Source organism: Zootermopsis nevadensis, unplaced genomic scaffold (assembly GCF_977971745.1).
Source record: "Zootermopsis nevadensis isolate Lab colony 2312 unplaced genomic scaffold, Znev_1.0 Znev_ptg000022l, whole genome shotgun sequence".
In the NCBI taxonomy this organism is placed as follows: Eukaryota; Metazoa; Arthropoda; class Insecta; order Blattodea; family Termopsidae; genus Zootermopsis; species Zootermopsis nevadensis.
Window position 1 is genome coordinate 3,582,744 of NW_028259154.1, and position 17,915 is coordinate 3,600,658.

At 37.9% G+C, this 17,915-nt stretch overlaps 1 long non-coding RNA gene across 1 annotated transcript in view; it reads right to left on the reverse strand.

Annotated features, from left to right (window-relative positions):
- Positions 1–969: 969 nt before the first annotated feature.
- Positions 970–17,915, reverse strand: part of LOC110841560 (uncharacterized) — a 39,276-nt gene continuing 22,330 nt past the window's right edge. Inside the window, exons 2-3 of the long non-coding RNA XR_002547225.2 lie at positions 1,565–1,705; positions 970–1,220 (exon numbers count right to left, since the gene is read on the reverse strand). This is a non-coding gene — a long non-coding RNA (uncharacterized LOC110841560). The remainder of the gene's footprint in view (positions 1,221–1,564; positions 1,706–17,915) is intronic.

Consider the following 17,915-nt stretch of genomic DNA (forward strand, 5'->3'; position numbering starts at 1 on the left):
CTAACCAGGATGAAAACAACTCCGTTGTAACGTTCAGTGAATGAAGAATGTACACGATTTGCCTGTCACTGATCTTGGAAACCCGGTATCTGCCATAGAGTTTACATAGGAGAATCCTCAGTGATATCGAAGGATATCTTCTGGTTGGTTTCAATTGAATGAATTTGACTCATCTCATTTTCTGTAAAAACTTCAATTACGCTTTCAAACTAATACAATTCATCGCTGATAACTGGTATTTTATTGATGTAAATTGACACTCCTGGTAAACTAAAGGCCAAAAGCTTGTGTTAGAAAATAATTGTATTTGTGTGATTAAACGTTGATACTATTATATTGTCCTGTTGATGCTGTTGTAATTAAATATAAGGTGATTTATAATTACGTACAGTAACTATAATAATCGTGTTCTACGCCTATAATTAAGCTAAATATTTGCCTTTAAAATCATTGAGTTGCAACAGCTTTATTGGCAATATTGGACTGCGATAAGTTTACGATTAATGTTGGAACGGTGATAATTTGTATTTTTATCGTACGACCTCAGTATTTCCGCCTCTAACCCCCAGCGGCTTCTTGTTTTCATGGTTTAACAGAATAATTGCCTCATATTTTGGATGATTAGCCTTTGTTAACGCGACAAAATATGTGGTTTTTGCATGGGCCTGATTATTTTACCTGCTGAATGAAGCAGTTTTTTGGAATGTCGTTGCACAGATGAGATAACGGGACGAAACACTTTTGTGGCCTTCGTGATCACCTGATCTCAAAAATTCCGACATCTACTTCTGAGACCACCTGAGGGCATAATTCTTATAAGAGACTGTGATAACGACACGGACAGAGAATTATCTTCTTCAGGGACTCAAGTATTGTGTCAAATTGTAGACAGTATTTTCAGCAAAGTTTATGACCCTTTTATAAATATTTTAAGTTTGATCGAAATCCATAGCACAAGTTCCTTCGGAGGGGAAGTAAAGAGGGCGATCCCATGTCGTAGATTTAGAGCATGTAAAAGAACCTTACGAAAATGATACGAGATGTTTCGTAAGCAAAATTCAGCGGTCATATCTCATCCAAGTCTCTCATTGACTATTAGATGGCTCTGGCAGTCAAAATCTGGATTGAGTAAAAATTGTGCAGTTAGTCGGCTGGTCACTCACTACTCGCAAACGCACACATCAAATACCAAGGAAACCTGAGAAAGGAGGACCTATTCTCTGGAAAAGAGAGAAAGGAAATAAAGAAGAAAGAAAAAGTCACTGTTTTGTTGAAATAAAAACAAATGTAATTCCAAAATACGAGAATAACTTTCCTTTTCTCATTTGATTTCCTAATATTTCCCTTATAGTTAACACGGAAACTGTAACAATTACCATACATTTATAAGAATATTTATGCTTTGTTTTATTAATAGAACGGGATCCTCATAATTACTGCGATTAATTAAGAATCATCCTGTATATTTCGATCAGAAGGACAGGCACACAGACACAAGTAGATCGTTAGGATTCCTAATATGTAAATCTTTTCGAAATCATGAAAGTCTAGCTTCATATCTTACCGTAGTAAGCTCCGGACATCTGACATGATACGTGTCCTGTTCTCAGGAGAAATTTATCGTATCCCAGCATTGGGGTTGCAATGCAGTGGATTGTAACAACACGTGGAGTAACAAGACGCGATGGTGTGTTCGTGGTGGCGTCTGTAATTATAATCACCAATTAGCATTAATCTTCCTAAATACAGTAGAATCTTCCTTAACCGGGAGTCCGGATAAACAGACTTCCCTGGGAACACACGATAAAATAATCCTTTATAAACATCGACAGTACTGACAGACAACGATCTATAATGTCGCTTCGCGGATTTTTAAGGTTACTGCTGTTTAAACTGTTGGGTGTTCCGCACGCTTTATCATATGCGAACGTCACATTATGGGTATATATATATATATATATATATATATATACATGCAAATAAGAATTAATTCCATAGGTTAATCAGATGACAACAAATTGTGAAATAATTCATAATAATACAATACATACGAGGTGCGATCGGAAAGTTTCAAGACTGTGTCAATAGAGGGCGAACCGGATGTAGTACGAGCTTCTGCCTTTAGGAGCTGCGGCCTACATTCATAGTGAATCAGTGTGCCAGCCGGCATCATCGAGTTAGCATTTGTTTCTTAGTTACGGGCGTTTTGGTAGTGCATTACACCGACCCTCCTGCGATTTCGGAATGGCGTGTGCATCAAATTTTTGCCAAAGACTCGCCAAAACGGCTACGGAAACCTATGAAATGCTAAAGCAAGCATTTGGGGAGTCCGCAATGGGTCGTGCACAAACTTTTGTGTGGCATTCACGTTTTAAAAATGGCCGAACCTCTGTCGATGATGACGAGCGTTCTGGACGACCATCTTCGAGCACAACGCCCGAAAATGTTACGAAGATTCGGCAGGCCATTCACGAAGATCGACGTCGTACCATCAACGACTAGTGCGACATTGTTGGGATAGGCTATGGGACCTGTCAGCTGATTCTAAAGGAAGAACTCCACATGCGACGCATCCTGTCTGAGGACCAGAAGCAGAATCGACTTCTCGTTTGTCAGGAGCTCAAAGATCTTGCAAGAACCGACCCCAACTTCCTTTCTGAGCTCCGTGTGACTTCTTCCTCTTCCCAAAGATGAAAATTCAGCTAAAGGGAAGGAGATTTGAGACGATAGAAGAGATTCAGGCAGAATCGCAGATGGTGCTTGACAGGCTGACAAAGAAAGATTTCCAGGGATGCTTCCAGGCTTGGCAGCGGCGCTGGGATCGTTGTGTTCACTCCCAGGGGAACTACCTCGAGCGTGATGGATGAATTTAATACCTGAGATAAGTGTACGGGTTTTTATAGGCGCAGTTTAGAAACTTTCCGATCGCACCTCGTATATTAAAATTATTAAAATACAGTGCGTTTAGCCGAGGAGAAAACTTGTCGCTTACGATAACGCAGTGGGTGTTCAGTAGCAATTAATTCCCAGATGTGTCATTAACTCCTTCATGGAAGTCTCTGTCATCACGTGATCTGAAACCAGACAGGGGTCAGACACCCTGCACACTCAAAGGTCATTTACCACAGACAACTCTGAAGTCACTGGAACTTTTTAAAAAATAAAAGAACAATTTCTGCGAACACGTCGGAATTATCAGAGATTCATACTTTTCCTAGCTTGTTTAGAAATAACTAATGTATTTTAAAACTTGTGCGAAGCAACATTTTTGTGTCCTTTTGGTCAACACTGACAAATTCAAAATTTGCCTACGAACACTTTCTGCTAGCTCATATTATCAAAACCTTACAACCTAAATTTTAAGATATATAAAATTATAATTTTATCTGTTTATTTGTATGGGTATTAAACCTGGTCTCTCATCTTCTCGACCAGAAGTCTGCGTAGCTTATGAAGTTGGAAAAACGTCGTTAAACAAAGTCAAACACAAATAATCAGAGCTAGAACTGCCCCGCCTGATGATACAATCCCATTTTGAATAACAAGCTCAGATGCGTTTGCCTGCATCTCGTTTACACTGAGGAGTATAATTAATTACCCGGTCAGACGAAATATCGTTACGTGGTAAGACTCCGGCACACCCAAGCACCTGTCACCAGCTTCCCTGTCGATCGCCTTAATCTGTCTTTGGGTGGTCTGGAATTTGGTGTCTGGTGTTGCATTTAACCGCGTGTAACCAGCAGTGATTGTCGTTTTGTTTTCACGATGATGAACTGGCATTTATGTAATGCAAAACCCCTATTTGTTCAACTGCGGTGACCTTTGAGTTAAAGTACGCATGATCGCTGTCTCAAGTTAGAGTTATCTGCTCTTAAATGAGTTTCTCGTTCACCTGAAATAAAGACACCCCATGTCGAGGTTAACCAACATCCCTTCTGGATATCCCGATCAACAGACACTCGGGGAAGTCGCTGGCCCTGCCGTCTGCGAAGAATCCACCCTAACGGGCAGCATCTTAAGAGGTCTGACACAAATTTCTTGATGACCGGAGTAAAAGTTATTTGTGAGAAGGAAAACCACGCTTCCGAAATATATAATTCTATGTTTCTTCTTTCAAGTCTGCACAGCTTCTGTTGTAAAGCACCATTTTGGCCTAACGCGTAGTCATAGCTCCACCAGGATTTCGGTGTATATTAGAGACACCAGACTAGATGACAGTGGTCAATGAACATGCATCTTTTGATCATATCATCGGCTTCAACAGAACAGACGTCACAGACAACTTCCGAAACCACAGTATCAACATTTTCAACCATTTCGACACCACTGGGTGATCGGAATTGACCGGGGAATATTGGAAAAAGGTAATCTGCAAGCCGCGACTGACAGATGAACTGAACCAGATGACGCTCAGCTCTTAAACTGCATTAAACAAAACAGTCTGATAAGAAACTCACACTTTTAAAGTTTGACGACTGTTTATAAACAACGCAATTATTATTAACTTCTATCAGAAAGAAAATTGGTTATTTTTTAAAATATTAGGTTTCATTTGATTTTAATGTAAAGTAAACTTCACATTAGATCGATAAAAACTATGTTAAATTTACCCCCACAGATTTCTAGCGTAGTGTACGTTCATTAGCATCAAATATCATTCAAATCCGTTTTTACTAATTTAAGGGATAAAATATGAGCATAGACACAGAATCAGAATCAGATATAAATCTACAAGTTGCGTGTAAGTCATTATATTTTAGGATATATCAGCGTTGCTTTCAAAGATCTATAGAAGTTTACTCTATGGAAACAAACCTAATTCGCTTCAAGTTGTTCTCAAGTAGGAAGTTCAACTACACCATTGCACTCCCACACAAAAGGGAGGTACAACACAGTCTCCCACTATTTATAGTCTACAGAAGAGACATATCCTTCTTCCACGGAGTTGTAACTGGTCCTTAATGAGGTCTCTGGATCTGAGACAACACGCAGACCTGAATTAATAAGATCCATCCGTCACGATGATCCACGTCTGTGTAACGGATTCAAAGATAATGTTTAATAACAAGAGATTGTACTGTAAATATTATGGCCGCTTATACGTTATGGATATTTGATACTAGTGCCATTTTGTGATGTTTTGAATTGTTTAATAACTGAATACACCTATCAATAAAAATAAACTTTACATGTCACAGAAAGTATTGTAGACAATTGCCCGAATTTATAACTTGTGTTGGGCAAGGCCGTGGTCTAGGCAACACGGAGTTTTCCTCCGTGGTATCCCAACAATTACTCCATTCACACACAGAAGAAGGCAATGGCAAACCACTTCTGGATCGTCTGCCAAGAACGTATATGAACAGGTCCCAGTCCGAGAAAAGGATGGAAGGATCCTGTTCATATGGACCTGTCCTCAGACACAACACTAAATAATAATAAGATGAGGTGGTCTAGCGGTTAGAACGCTGGCCTTGTAATCCTGGGGTCTCGGGTTCGATTCCCGGCGGTGCCCGAATTTATAACTTGTGTTGGGCAAGGCCGTGGTCTAGGCATCACGGAGTTTTCCTCCGTGGCATCCCAACAATTACTCCATTCACACACATAAGAAGGCAATGGGAAACCACTTCTGGATCATCTGCCAAGAACGTATATGAACAGGTCCCAGTCCGAGAAAAGGATGGAAGGATCCTGTTCATATGGACCTGTCGTCAGACAGAACACTAAATAATAATAATAATTATTATATAAGCCATTGTTTACTTGAGTTTTACTGATCGGAATTTAACATTGTGATCTGTTTGTTAAAAATGTATTTATGTTTCTGGTGAGAGATGTAATAATCTAGTCCGATAAACCAATACATATTCTAGCCTTTTCTCCTGGATCCTCTAGAAATGTCTGCACATTGAAACATAACAGGTACCATAAAAAGTGGCTTAACCAGCAGTTTACATAACGTAAGTGCTATTCTATGATACAATAATAAATTATGAAATACCATCTAAACCAGCACACTTTTATGGTTGTATGGTTTATAGTACTCGTGATATTATGTGCTCAAACAGCTATTCCAAATACCTCATTTTATTTATTGTGGATGGACTTTCATTGTCACGATATCTGCTTAAGTGTAAGAATAGGGCACCACATATAGTCATAAATTTTATTGTAGACAAAGCCATAAAGATTGCTTAGAGGCATAAATTAATTTGTTTTTGTGTTTGTTTAAAATAAAACATAAGAACGAGATTTTCAAGTAAAAGATAGAGATCTTTATGACATCTGCCGTTTAACTGCGTAGCTATGGGAAATATTATTAGAGCTTCGTGTTAAGAAAGGGTTTGCAACTATGGACCAAAAACACAACTGAGTTTATTGATTTTAGTGACAAACTTCCACACGAAATATAATGGAAATTCGTTCGGCTTAAGTGGTTTGGATAACAAATAACTTAAATGTTTATATTAATCAAATGAATAGTGGCTGGTCTGTGTTGATTGAGGTTTGAAAATCGCTCGCTCCAAACTAAATGTAACGCGAACATTAACGTCGAAAATGGAATTAGTTAATTTGTGGGTTTACGCAGATAAAAATCCTTTTATTAGCTCATTATTTCAGTCCGACGTACTGAGTTACGACACTGATTTGTAACACTTGATATGGTAAGGAGCTAAAAACATTTAACTTTCTAGGATTCTAGACATTTCCATACCAGTTTAAAAATACTGGAATATATTTCATGAAACTGTATAAAATATAATATCATTTACTAAAAGTATTTTAACGGAAAGAAATGTTACAAACGCAAATATTTTTTTTTGTAGAAAGAATTTATAAAGTAATCATATCCATTGCATGGCTTTCTAGTCGAAGTTAGCGTTATATTTCGGTGATATAGTCATGTCCTTGGGGCTGCAGCTTTGACGTTTGAGGACATGCCACCTGAAGATGGCAACAGCAATGATTGCGAAACCTTCAGAACTTATCTAAGAGTGACAAAGTTGTAAATTACGTAATGTATTTTTGTGATGTAGCAATAAAATGTAGTGTAACTCATGAGTTGACATTCTTCGTTCTGCGCACATGACGTGCTATGGAATCCTAGTTTCGTCTATTTCCTCCATGATTGCTTGCATTTTTATATATCTGCATCGTCAGACTGAACGGCGAAATATCCCAGAAGACAGCCATTTTATATTCACCGAAATGAAAATCTGTTGTTTGTCACAGACAGTAACTTAGTTTTTATTTTTGTTTCTAGCCGGGGACGGCAATGGCCGTTCGGTCTGAGGCCTGGGCCTTGTGCCGCTGGGACCGTGGGTTCGAATCCCACTCAAGCCACGGATGTTTGTCCGCGGTTTTCTGTGGTGTGCTGTCCTGTGTGCAGGTAGAGGCCTTGCGACGGGCCGATCCCTCGTCCAAGGAGTCCTACCAAAATGTCTACAGATCAAGCCAACGAAAAAGTTGGGACCCGCAGTGCTCAGGAACTTGAAGAACGGGTCGGTCCCAGTATCCCAGTCTTCTAGCCAGCTCTAAACATCAGTTTGGCTCAAGAACGAACCTCATAGCTTATCATTCCTTGAATATGTGTGTAAAGATCCTATACATTGTGCGTGTATATATATATATATATATATATATATATATATATACTGTCTCTCATAAGTCCCTGATGATGGAGGCAAAGACAGTCTCCGAAATCTGAGACTTTTTTCTCCGCATCGAAGTTGATGACCGAAGGAATAACAGTATTTTGATGCTGTGAGTACTTTAATATTGTATATAGATGTAGTATGTAAGCACTTTATACCGTACCTAAATTACCTTGTCTTATAAACATATACCTCTGTGGATAAGAAGTGTGCTGCTCTGAAGTTGACAGTTTTGAAGCGATTATCATATAAAGTTAATTCTCTTGCTGTGCTTTGTACTTAACTCTTATGGCTCGGGCAAGCCTTATTTGGCGTCTACATAACATACCAATAAATCGGCAGCAAAAACTCTTTATTTCGATGTTTTAACCATCTAACCCGGCAAATGGCCGGGAGGATTTTAATAATTCCCTACTGAGCGTAATAAGCTTGTAAATATACTAATTAAACGATAAATTGAATAATCGTGGTTTAATGTCGCTAATTGTGATCTCTGTGAATATGGTGTTATGTTGAAGGAAACGATTACTAAATGTCACAGGTTTGATGAACGTATCCATTAGAACTGAGCAATGAAGGTTCAAAACGAAATATGCTGATACTTGTTGTTGCATGTATCAACATTACTGGTACAATTTTTAATCTAAAGTTAGGTTAGGTTAGGTTATGTTAGGTTAGCATAGCTAAAAAATATGCTGGATTCATTTCCATGCCTGGTTCACATCTCTGTACTCATTCACAAGAGAAGATGATGGTGGTTTTACACTGATCAGATAGAACAGAAAAATTCAGGAAAGATATTTTCTGTGCCTCAGTGTTGATAGTCCATCAATTGGTCAATAAATATCCTTCCCTTTATGAAACCCAAGTGTTCATTACCGTGATAATAAAATATCGCCATTGGACTCTTTCCTATTTCACTTTAATCCAATCCAAACTCTCACACGAGGTTCAATTAAGATGCATTTTAATATTATCTTCACATCTACATGTAGGTTTACAATTCATGTTTCATGACTGATGTTTTTTTAGCATTCTTGAGCTCCAACTTGCATTATACATGCCCTTAACTCACATTCCTTGATTTTGGTCAAAATCATTGTATTTTATGAGAAGCATCTACAAAGAGTGAAACTCGACACTATTAAAATTCTTAGTTATCCTGTTAATTCCTTTATCTTATATTTAAATATTCCCCTCATTTGCCTGTTTTAAAACACCCTGAATATGTTTTTCCTCTCTAGGGAAAGACAATAATTTTACGTTTTACAGAAATACGTTGTCCTTTTTGTAATATTCGGGCTTATGTAAGCCTGTGTAAGATTGAGATGAGTTCTAGCAAGCATTAAACAAATGTGACTTGATCCATTCTTGAATTCTATTCTGAGCTGAGCTTTGTAAACATCGTTTACTTCAGAACATAAAATTCACTTCCCCAGCAATTTCTGTTCTCCGAACACTTTTTGTTCATTTTGTTTCAACGTTTATGTTACCTTCAATTCGTCGATTAATTTACCTCCCCACTTTGACATGCAGCCAATCCATATTTGTAGTTGTTGTGGACATGCAGGGTCTGGGTAGCCGCTCTGTCAGGATGCAGAGAAGCTGGTAGGATTTACAACACAGCTAGCTTGCTGCCTGTTCCCGCAGAACTTTTAAATCACGAATAATTGCGCGCGCACACAAGAAATTTTACGTTATAAGATATCGAAAAGTTTTGGTTCGTCCTCGAAAAACTGGTTTTGGCTTATGAGTTCGTAATAAAATACGTTTATACGATAATCATATATTTCGTCTCGATGAAATTAAGGGATCAGAAACAGTGGTCACAATGCTGCCAACAAAACAATACAACATTCTTTGAGTTACAGATGTGGCTGGGACATATCTCGTTATAGGACACAGTTCAATTAGTTTTTAATGTGTCTAGATACAGAAGCTCTTCCACAAATTAATAAACATTATTATAAAGTTTAGACCGAATTAAAAATAATAACGAATTGGGTCTAATTGTCACACGCATATTAAATGGCGAAATCTGTGTTGGCAGAACCTCTAATACCAGAGAACACTACTAAATAGTTGCATCCATCTCTCAAACCCGAATATGGCTTGATATATTGTTGAACAGTGGTTTTTACTGTACGAATCTTATGTGAAATGTGTTACCGCTAAAAATGTTGGAGATGGATGGATACTAGATTCCTTTTAATCCACATTTAATCCACAAATTTCCTCGTTGTGACGAAATGAATGATAAACAAATTATTATGTTAAAACTCTACGCGCAAACACTTAATTCTGATTAGTATGTGAAACTAATACTGACAAAATTCTTTGTACGGATTCCAGAGACGGGGAGATTGCAAGCGTTTTAATAGGAGACCGTTCTCTGGCTTCTTTAGAAGGGGTGTCGTTGGAAAAATAATAAGTCGAGGCTAATGGCCACCCTACTCTTATTTCTGAGGGCAATTTGAAGGACACAGTTCGTAGAACGAACCCCACATATACAAGAAGAGTTGAAGAAAAACACGAAGAGAAATGTCGGAAGTTTCTCAGGAAGATACGCTTTGGGTGAATTTGAACCGATTTGAAGCGCATTAATGTCATTTTCATCACCTCTCTCTCTCTTTCTCTCTCTCTCTTTTTGAAACATATCATGAAAATTTTTTCAGGGCTTGGCGATGATTCATGCAGTACCGGCCGAAAGCCAAGTGTGTTATATCATTTCGAGTTGTGATCTGAGTCAAACTTTGATGATTCAGCGTGACCTGCTCTTAAGAAAATTCTGGAATTAGAATTGACATTGAACATTTCTGTTTTCTAATAACACATAATGACAACGTTTTTAACATAACCACTGAGTTCACAATGCTCTTTGTGTGTATATGAATTATATTTCTCTATTATATTCATGATAAGTCTACGGGTCAGATGATCTGGGCTATGATAAACTCTCGATCAAGAAAGATTTATACGAAAATATTAACAGTTCTTTAATTTCTTCGCAGTAACACTCTGCTAGTAGCAAACTTAATAACGTTTAAAGACGGATATAAGTTAAGAATCTTTTAACATTCTTCACATGCATTGACAAACAGTTATGAATCGAAAATTGATTCAGTGGTTATATGGCTCATACGAAACTTGAAACGATGCTAGATTCTATAAAAATACGTGAAGTTATTTCGAATCTATTTCCGCACTAGTATACAAACAAAAAAGCTATAAACAACGTTTCAATAACTGTAACCAATCTGTTACAGTTTACAAACGTCACATAATTGGATTCGGATCCACTCCCCATGTTTTCGAGTGGCCTCAAGAGAATATTTTATCTAAAGGGGAAGAAATAAAGGAGCTTTAATAATGAAGAGCTCCATAATCTGTAGTCTTAAGCAAATATTATCGAGGTGAGCAAATCTAAGACAGCAAGATGGAAGGCACGCGTTATACGTAGCATTTTGCACGAGTCGAAAATTTGATAAGTACTTGGATAATTTAAATCGTAAATCCTCTATCGAAGATAACACGTTGAAGACCTAGGCGTAGACGGGAGGATAATATTAAAATATACCTTCAGCAAACAGGGTAAGAGTTTATGGCAAGGGTTCATGTAGATAAGAGACAAGCGATGGGATGTTGTTGCCACTGTAATGAAACTTTGGTCTGCTTAAAAGACTGGAAATTCCTTGGCTAGTGAGAGATGCAATGCCATTGGGCTGAACCAAGGCCATTCTGCAGCAACCGCTAAATATTACTCCCCCTCCCCGTTACCTTCAACAAATTCATATACGTTGACTGTTGACTTATACCCATTATGGTAAAGTTATTCCAAGTTCAATGCTTTGCGGACTTCGAGGACGAGACAGACGATACAATACAATAAAAACAAACACCCGACAACACGCGACCCAACTACATATAAAACAAATACAAGCAATTAAACCTCATTACAACGTACGCACCGCCATTATATTCATACAAAGAAATACACGTCTGGCTAGTATATTCCAGCATCACAGATATATTATACAGAAGGAAGAAAATATCACAATAAATAAATCATGTGTCTGGATAACTTTATTTAAATATCCAGGTCACAGCCACACACAATTCTCTGCGTTATGTTTTGTAGTATTAACCCTCCTCATGCTGGAATTTTGGATTGAAATACGTCATTTTTATTGCAACATTTTTTTTTATACTAATATTACATGCGCAGAAAGGACTTGCCTTCGACAGGACATTCTTCTGTCCATCCACTGTAAACACAAATACATACGTAGTCAGTGTTATCACCGAGATATCACGTTCGTTCCATAAATAAGTATTAGTAATTTGCATACATTGTCTCGCTAAACGCTGATAATCCTATAGTGTTGGCATATTTCATAACGGCCACCAGTCCAAAAGAACTCGATAGTTCATTCCGAGTGCACGGCGTGAAACTATCATCCTCTCGAGGTAAGAACTACATAGAAGGAAAGGGATTATGAAGGAAACAGAACATTTGGGGGAGTAGGAAGGATAATTCTTTGTTTGATCTTCAGGAAATAAGTGATGTAGTGGACTGGATCCATCTGGCTTTGAAGATCGCCAAGTATCTGGCTACTACGAAGACCGCAATGGAACTTCGGGTTCCATAAAAGCAGTGGAATATTTTGACAAGTGGAGCGACTGTTAGCTTCTAAAGAGCGACGAAGTTAGATACTTAACTGGTCAGTAAGTTTATCTGTTATTGACAGAGTCACAGCTACAATCGGGTTTGACGCTCAACTTAAAACTTACGAAGCGTTTGCAGGAAACAAGGCTGTAGAAACTGCATTCGGTGTGCTGTCACCAACTACTGTCTGTCTGAGAGGAGAAGTGACTCGGTCATTAAACACAAATACCCATCTGCGCAGGCGTATGAACGTTCTAACAGGCGGGACAGAAATATCCCCATACCAATTGCTAATTTTCTAGTATTCCTTTTCATTTTTTTTATATTTCACAGTTTATATATATTATAAAAACGTCGGGTCACAGATTTCACATCCATAGAACCAAATATCGTGCAGACTGCTCGAACAGTTGACAATTTTTTGAAAGGATAATGTTTTTAGGACAACATTCAACATGACGTCACAGCTTTAAGGTCGCTTTAACTTCCTATCCAGACAGAAACTATATGTAAATTCATAGAGCAGTTCCTTTCCTGAGAAGCTGATAGTAGCCCAGGTAATCAAAACCCCGACCTTCCACAGGCCGTGGAGATTCAATAGAGCCAAAATGTTCTGAAGAGCCAGCCACCGGCCACTGTCGTAAAATTAGTCCACAATCTCAAAACGCTGTTTTAATAGGACCCAGTTTAATAGGTTTTTCCAGTCTAAATTTCGTAAGCATACCTCAGTTCCCGTGTTTCAGACCCGCTCCATCGTTTCATCCTTCATCATGTCTTCATATTTTATGTAATTACGAAACTCTTTCAGAGCACAATTCCGTCCAACCTCCTGTGACGTCAGGTTTGAATGACATCCAATTTATTCTAGCAAGAATTTGATAAGTAAACGTTAATTTCTTTAAGTCGTAGTTTCCTCCGAATAAAGTTTATGAAGTGGAATTTCAGTAGGAGAATCATATGGTACTGTCATGTCATTGAAAGACGAAAATTTCATTTATATTTGTTTAATCTTGTCAGTCTAATCACAATAAAATTCTATTAAATATTAAAATATTGCTATAATTAACATTTAAATATTTAAAATATATTAAAATAATGTTCTCTATCGAAGTGTTCGATTTACAATTAGAACATCATATTTTACACGACATGTTTCAGTTCTATATGAACCATCTTCAGGTGTATAAATTATATAAACTTTATGTCCGATCACCTGAAAAGATTTCAAGGGTTAAATGGTTGCAGACACACTGATGTTAGACAGACGGCATCATTAGACGCCCTGATATGTTATGTCTACAGCGGTCACTATTATTCCAAATTAGGAACTCTCGTATTGCATCATTATGGAACAAGCGTTCCAAAGTCCTTAACCAAATATGGAAGCTCCGTCTTTTTTCTTGGAAATGTAATTCTTATGTGGTTTATTAGTTAGCAAGAAATCGAAGCGTTTTATTAACATGGCATTGCCCGCACCAGAAACGTTCATATGCCACGCGTTTCCTGTCCTGTCGCTGCGACATGATACATCAGGAATGTTTCCTTACACACGGGTATAGACCCAGACACAAGATTTACTAAACACACGAGCGCGGAATAATAAGGTGCAGGTAACAGAGACAAAATTGTGGGAAATTCCTGTACATTTTTATTACATTAAAGTAAATCCAATTCTAATAGGTTCTAACGATGGTGGATCACACTTAAAATTACGAGTATTTGCTATCTGGAATGTTTCCATCGCCTTTGTTTAAAAGTAATACCACGACGTTTCGGAAACTGACTACGTTTCCGTCTTCAGCAGAGAGGGAAGCTGCCTACTCAATTGGGTCCTTTATTTCCTCTCAACGGTTTTTCTTTTAAACAAAGAAGAAATGAAAAAATTCCAGAATAATTTCAAGAATTAAAGTAAATATTAAACACGTGGGACTTGAAAATATGGATTGGAATTGTTTCTCTCAAGATTGGGACCAATGACGAGCTGTTGTAAATATAGCAATTAAATTTTGGGTTCCACAAAAGTAGGCTGATTTCTTGACTAGCTGAGTGACTATCAGCTTATCATAAATGATTCTGCTACACGGAATTACATCATGAATTCTTATTACATGCAAGTGATAAGGTGTCACTGGCGGAAACGAGATCTTTATTTGTCATTACAAGAATATATATATATAATCAAACTAAATATTTTATACGGACTATAATTTTTACTTAAATTGAAGAACTCTGGAAGAGACTATTGTTGTTACTGGGTTCAAACATTTTTAGGTGAATTATTTCGTTTCTAGGAGCTACACGATTTCTAGACCGAAAAAATCATAAACGAAGTCACCATTGGAGAGACTTTTGTTTAGATAGGAACAGAGGTTAACTACTGTTGACGTGATTAATTTGGCTCAGCATAAATTCAGTGATTAAGACTTCTAACACGGTCACTAATATAAAAGACAGAGTTCTTTGATTAGCGGGGTGCCTATTGGCCTCCTAAGAAAGATTCTGTTCTATTAAATTGGTCTTGTTACGCGTACAATGCATTCTATAACAGAAAATAATATTACAGAATTGATAACAGTGGAATAAAGTTAAACTTCCTTGCAGTACGCGGTCCAAATGGCTGAGTCGTACATTAAGATGTAACGATAAATGTTCTGAACCGTAGAGTTCTCAGATCAGAGTCTGAAGAAATCAACACCTTCAAGGTTAAAGCATTTCCGAAATCCTATTAAACTTGAAGAGTTTACGGCGAGCACATCTAATAAATTATTTTCGGGCTACCAGCCGAGTCAGTTTTGGACCATACGCACAACGTTTCGGATATCTTCTTTTCCTCCTTCATCAGGAAATGGAATTTTGACTCCAAACTGACTCGACCGATGGCCAGAGAACATTCTAGCAGATTCACATAATCTGATTGGTGTTTACGTGCCATATAAACGCTTCCTACAATACGGTACGTAAAATAACTTTAGATGTATCTGGGAAATAGTTAGAGAAATACATAAAGAAAAAGTTATAGAAGATAAAGGACAGATGGAGGTTTTGCTAGCGAGCACCTAGCGTGCGAATCTACAAGCATCCGCTGTTAGAATCCGAAGGCGCCGACAGAATTCAACATGAATACAGACTCTGTGATGAACGACTCTGGTACTTGATTCTGGCGAGGAGAAAGGTGGGTCGTGCCCTTTTCTGGAAGCCTAGTTCACAGTTGGTGTGTTCGCTGTGTGAAACATCCGTACATCAATATTAGACATACCTATGTCTTTAAGAGTGTTGGTTGCGTAATGATACTTACACGTAAAAGTTGCTTTAGTTTTCAGTATCCTACTGTTTCGCCTACAGATTCAATGTGTGGTATTTGTGTGATAAGCAATAAATAGAAAATATTTACCAAAAAAAAAAAAATATTTTAGGTGCCTGAACTACTATTCTCTTAGTTAAAACTCAAATATTTGGATATTTAGCAGGATTTACCGTTTCAAGGTCATCTCGAAATACTTTTCTTTAAATTTCGTCGTCTTCAAGTACATTTTGAAATAGTTCTTAAATTATAAATTGTTACTACATGCAGCCCTTGGATTCACAGTTTTTATATCCTACCATATGGATATCTCCAGCGTTAATTTTTTTTTTTCAGATATGTGCTTCGCCATAAATTACTCAAAAACACAAATTCAGCTGCTCGTCCTACCACCTTGGCATTTTCTCTTTCAAAAGCTCTAAACTATAACAGAAGGGGTAGCGGGTGAATCTCGGGGCCCCCTATAGCAAAATGATGGTCCTTCTGTCCCCTAAATAAAGAGTCTCTCACCTCTCCCCAAAACTTTCTCTTTTCACCTACACATCTTCCTTAACTTTCTCTACATCTTCACACTTCAAAGGGTGGACTAGCCCTTATATGCGAGGCACATCCTTCAAAGTAAGAATAGACAACACCACAAACTTTTTTCTAAGGTGCTACAGTGGAATAAAGATGGTACGAAGGTGCAGAATCAAACGTAAACATTTCAAAACTGTCTCTATATCGAACCTTGTGTCCCATGAAGCCTTAAAAATGGATTCGAAACGTGCCTCATTAACTGAAATGTAGTAGGCGGTGGGAATTTTTAACGAAGTAACAATCCGCACGGAGCAGAGCCCTTCCTTTATTACCCGTATTCACAAGAGCCTTCAACTTCTCTAACTGAATCCTGTACTGAGTCAATTGAATCCAATCAGCGCATTCTCACGCAGATGACCTTGAATCGACTATAACGAGGAATTCTGGAGAGTATATTGTACGTGGTTGGACCTAATTCTGACTTCGTTTCTCTACTACAGTGCGAGTATTGATTACTGCGTCTTAAATAGTACACACTGTATAATTCAGAGATGTGGTGTCATATTTATCAAAACCAGACAGCGGATTCTGAAAAATAATTAAACTTGGAGGTACTCAATGGTGTAGATTTGGGGTCGAAGGACGGAGATTTTAGACTTTACACTCCTATATTTAGTATATAAACCAAATTTGGTACTGACACATTCAGGCTTTGAATTTATTTCTAGTAATCACAATATTTATTTTTATTAATTTGTATTACAATCGACTTTGTGTGAGGGGGTAACGCCATAAACGCCTATAAAGATGTGAAGATTAATTTTCATGAAATTTAACTTCGGAATTAGGCGAAGATCAGATTCAAGGTTTGGTGTCCTTACATCGGCGAAGATCTCACGAACATGATGGATAGGAGGCTGAGTGGAACTCAGAGTCAATCTGGACGCGATGAGGAGAGAAATCGAAGGATGTCACGCAAGTATAGTCTAGTAGATACAGATCGACGTTTCAGAGGTGTTTTCTGCTTCCAACATCAGTCACACATCGCCCTCTGAAACGTCGGCCAATATCTACTAGACTACAGTTCACTCTTAGCCAATAACCTCAGACTGACTCAGCGATTACGACGTTTTCTGATTATTATTATTATTATTATCACTGTGCATAGTTGCATTGTTTAACGACGCTGATTTGGATGAGATGGTTTTTGATTTCGATGCTGACAGAAGGAGTAGCGACCTGTTTTAAGATACTTTCTCTATTATTTATGCGACTGAGGAAAACAAAGATAAAGTTTATTTCAGATAGCAGCCTTCCAACCGAATTTCGTACCAAGGAAGGACCAAATTTGGAACAAGACGATGGCCGCTACACCGTAGTTTGGTGTCTATTAATCGCATTCAGTGTTTTACGTTTGTACACAGACGGTGGGGACGTGTTTACATCGCAACAGAAGTTGAAAACTGTGAACTACGCTTAAGACTGGTAGGCAGTCTCAGGACCGGTTGGCTTTGCGACCAGCAACGAGCCGCCTAAGCAAGAAGTTTGACTGATGGTGGAAAGAGCAAATGTAAATGTGCAGTCAAGGCAATAAACCTGTCAAGTGTTTCACAAACCAAGCAGATATAAGCGAAACGTTGTAACTTAGCGCGCGTTTGAGCTTTTTAATAATATTAAAACCACAAAACCGGCTTCCATTTTCGATCGAGGCATGATTAGATATATGTTATATAACCAAGATGCTTATTCACTTATGCACAAACTCTGCCGCTCG